Raw genomic sequence first — 4702 nt, 5'->3', positions numbered from 1 at the left:
CTGTATTATCACAAGTCTCACTGTCTATTCAACAAATACCAGTCAGAAGGAAACACAAAAAGCAAATAGAAAAAATCATAATTTACATAACAGTATACTCTTTGACATACTAGTCATACATAAAATTTACTCCAAGTGTTTAATAGAATGAAAAATGGGAAAAGCCTCCTATACACACCACCACCAGTAAAAAGGATACAATATATACAATAGATTATATACCTAGGAGCTGCCACAGAAAACTACTAGAAAATCCCAACAAATACATAACTGCCATTTTTCAATGGCCCATTAACAGAGGATGAATAGAACATTATAAAAATTTAAGTCTCACCACATACTAGAAATACACTTAAATTCATCCATGAATCCAACAGGCTTCAGAAGTAAACAGAACAAAGTAACTATCCAAGTAAAGGAAAAATCACTACATTTAAATGTTATGTACTATTGTTGAAAAACGAATTACAGAATGAATTCACATTAATATTCGTTTGTGAAATTAGTAGAAATCCACCATTGAAGGATATACTTGAAGAAAGATCCTGAGTAAGCACAACATATTTATAAATTTTTTTTTTTTTTTTTTGGCTGCATTGGGTCTTCGCTGCTCTACATGGGCTTTCTCTAGTTGTGGCGAGCAGGGGCTGCTTTTCGTTGCAGTGCACGGGCTTCTCATTGTGGTGGCTTCCCTTGTTGTGGAGAATGGGCTCTAGGCGCATAGGCTTCAGTAGTTGTGGCACGTGGGCTCAGTAGTTGTGGCTCATGGGCTCTAGAGCCCAGGCTCAGTAGTTGTGGCACATGGGCTTAGTTGCTCTGTGGCATGTGGGATCTTCCAGGACTAGGGCTCGAAACCATGTACCCTGTATTGGCAGGCAGATTCTTAACCACTGCACCACCAGGTAAGTCCTATAAACTTTTAAAACAACTCTTTCTGGACTTCACTGGCAGTCAAGTGGTTAAGACTCCGCACTTCCACTGCACAGGGCACAGGTTTGATCCCTGATTGGGGAACTAAGATGCCCCACATGCTGCACAGCCTAGCAAAAAAATAATAATAATAAATAAAAATTTAAAAACTCTTTCATATTGAAGGTTTTCTGGAACATTAGGCATAGATTACTTTCCATCAAGTTATCTCACGTTACTTACATTTATACTTCTTTTCCGTGGGAGTTTTTACATGTAATGATATCGACCAATTGAAGTGTTTCCCAGGCTGTTTACAAATAAGGTTTTATCTAATAAATCCTTTTATGGTTTCATAAACTACAAAGATCAGAAAAGCTACTCCCACATTCATCACATTTTATATGATTTCTGTCCAGTGTGCAGTCTCAGGTCTTTGAATGACTGAGAGGTAAATGAAGGATTTCCCACATTCCTGTCATTGATACGGTTTCTGTCCAGTGTGAATTCTTTTATGCACTTGAACACATGCGGAAGTGAAGGTTTTTCCCTTCATTTTTACATTCATAGGGTTTTTCTCAACTATGGGTCCTTCGATGTATTTTCAAAACTGCTAGATATCTATAACTTTTACCACATTGTTCACATTTATATGGTTTCTCTCCAGTGTGACTCCTTTCATGTGTTTTAAGAGAACTGGCATTAATGAATACTCTCTCACATTCTTTACATTTATAAGGTCCATCCCCAGTGTGTGCTATCATGTGTTTCTGAAGGGTTATTTTCCATGTGAAGGCTTTCCCACATTCCTTACCTTCATAGGGTTTTTCTCCAGTGTGGATGCTTTCATGATTTCAAAGAGACGGGGCAGTATTCAATACTTTAGAACATGTTTTACACACATACAGTGTCTCTCCTGTGTGATGTCTTTTGTGTAGCTGTAAGGAACTGAAATGATTGAAGGCTTTACCACACTGCTTACATTCATAGAGTTTCTCTCCCCTGTGAATTCTTTCATGGATTTGAATAGTTTCAGGGCTTTTAAAGGCTTTTCCACATTGTTTACATTGATAGGGTTTCTCTCCATTGTGACTGCTTTCATGCATTCAAAGACAACTGGGATAAATGAATGCTTTCTCACATTTCTGACATTTATAAGGTAAATCCCCAGCGTGAGTTACCATGTGTTTTCGAAAAGTTGTTTCCCACATGAAGGCTTTCCCACATTCCTGACATTCAGAGGGTTTCTCTCCTGTGTGAGTTCTTTTGTGTAGTCGGAAGGATTTTTGATATCGAAAGACTTTTCCACATTGTTCACATTCATAGGGCTTCTCTCCAGTGTGACTCCTTTCATGTGTTCTAAGAGAACTAGGAGAAATGAATGCTTTCCCACATTCTTTACATTTATATACCTTCTCATGGTACTTTTGATACTCTCTTGGTTTGTTTTCAATGTGACATTTCATGTGTCTATTAAAGGATGAATGACGCATGAAGACCTTTGCACATGCACTGCATTCCCATGGTTTTAAACCAGTTTTCTTCTTCAGATTGAGAGTTGGAATAAGGGTGAACTTTTCTCCACAGAAACTACTGCCTTTACTTTCAGAGAGTCTCTCTACCATAGAACTTCTGTAAACAATGAGATTATTAATGATTTCTTTATTAAGAAATCATTTATTTATTGTATTTATTATGATTTATAGGAACAGTGAGGTTTTCTATCTTGTGTGAATTGTTAGAAGTTGAATAAACTGAATGCTCTGCAACAGGACTTCACCTCTTCTATTAAAAAGTGATATTCAAATATAGGGTTTATTGACTGCAAATGAACTATATTGGAAACACAGAACATTTATATCACATTTAAGAATATACTTTTTCGGAGACATTTTCTGAGAATAGAATAATAAATTTGAAGGCTGGGCTATTTGTTTTTGTTGGCTCCTTTAAAATTTTCAGAATATGCCACGGTTCTCACAAGACAATGCTTTGAATTGCGGGTGTGACTCACCTTAATTTTCTCCCCTGGTTTTTGTACTGATCTTCAATGTCATGATCTTCCTGTTTTGTTTCTGAAATGCAGAACCAGAAAAATGATCCCAAAGTATTAGAAATGATAGAAAAATTATTGGACTTTAGGCCCATGATGAGCTCTGACCATGTCTAGTTTCCTTTCTTTCTTCTTCTCTTTATTTTGGGGGGGGGGGCGGGTGCTGTGCAGTATGGCCTACAGGATCTTAGTTTCCCGACTAGAGACTGAACTGAGGCCACAGCAGTGGTGAAAGTGCTGAGTCCTAACCACTGCACCGCTGGGGATTTCCCTTTGATCCCCACCTCCCCTAGTTTCTTTACCAAAGTTTTCCCTTTCCACATTCCACATCTTTGAACAATATTGACAGGTAAGAAACACTTGTTCTCTAATTGACAAAGGGAGGGAATTTTTCATTCTTACCTACTGAGACCAGGTTCTGGAAGTTTTCCCGCATCACATCTCTGTAGAGTTTCCTCTGTGAGGAATCCAGTAAAACCCACTCCTCCAGGGTGAAGTTCACAGCCACATCCTCAAAAGCCAACGAGTCCTAAAACACCCAAAATAGGGGCACACTGAGATGCATGAGACTGACAGAACTAGACACCCACACTTAATTTATAGGAAGGTTACATACAATTCTGTTGTTTACAAAGAGTTATTCTATGACTTGATCATGATAAACTTATTCTCCACACTTCCTCGATAATTTAACAGCATCATGAACAAATGGAAATTATTTACACATAACTTCTGTGGTCACAGTATCGCTTATATCACAATAATGGCAGAGTCCAGAGAATGAGAAATACTTTACAAATGAAAGAAACATCATTTTAAGAACAACGATTTCTGCTGAAAAAATTCTTTCTTCTTCTTATGATCCACAAGTTACAGTACTCCATGAGGCAGAGGATCAAGATTGCATGAGGTTTTAATAAATAGGCACACAGTGAAGAACTGGAAGCTTTTTTCGAATCCTATCACCTATCATCACAGGCCAGGTGACCTGTAGAAATCAAACTTTTAACAAAGCCCAGCTGGCCACACTGTCCCAAAGTCCTCCAGGCCTTTAGAAGAAATCACAATCACACACAGTTGCCTGAATATAAATATTCTTCTGCAGATGCACTGCTTTTAAGTTGTATAATGATTAGCACAGACTCTGTTTTTCCTTCCTCTCTACATATAATTTGATGCAGGTAGAAAGTTACTTCAAATTTAGAGCTCAGACATGGGGAAGAAGCATTAATATGTTAGACCACAAAATCCCTATACTCAGGTGCCTCAAGGTGCTTCCAGCCAAATTTTAGAACATACAGTGCAATTACATGCCCAAAAAACTCTTTCTCTTCACACTGTAACAGTATACTCTGGGTATTACTGCCCTCAAGGAACATGTTAAGAGCTACAGTTTACAAGGGAGCTCACCAAAGTCCATAACACTTTGATGGTGAATTTTCCCATGATTATAAAATATGTAAGGGTTTCATCATTGGCTTCCTCCAAAAGAACATAAAGTCTCCATCCTGCTATTTCAGGAACAGTTTTCCAAGCATCCACTATTGCAACTGCTAAGTGAAAATCTAGTCTGGGATTTATGAAATTAGAAGTTGTGATTCTTCACCTCACAAGAAGAGTATGAAAAAGCTTGAAATAAACAAGTCCTCCCAGAGCCATGAGAGCACTGACTTCAAAGGGTAAACTGGTGTCCTAAAACTGGGAAAGAGAAAAGAAAGACTTTTTTTTTTTTTTTTTTTT

General features: G+C 37.8%; 1 pseudogene; it reads right to left on the bottom strand.

The window, feature by feature from the left end:
• Positions 1 to 1421: 1421 nt before the first annotated feature.
• Positions 1422 to 4702, bottom strand: part of LOC103088566 (zinc finger protein 709-like) — a 14846-nt pseudogene continuing 11565 nt past the window's right edge.

This window comes from Lipotes vexillifer, unplaced genomic scaffold (assembly GCF_000442215.2).
Source record: "Lipotes vexillifer unplaced genomic scaffold, Lipotes_vexillifer_v1.1 scaffold469, whole genome shotgun sequence".
NCBI lineage: Eukaryota > Metazoa > Chordata > Mammalia > Artiodactyla > Lipotidae > Lipotes > Lipotes vexillifer.
The sequence above is the reverse complement of the archived record's forward strand: the minus strand, read 5'-3'. Positions and strand labels throughout refer to the sequence as shown.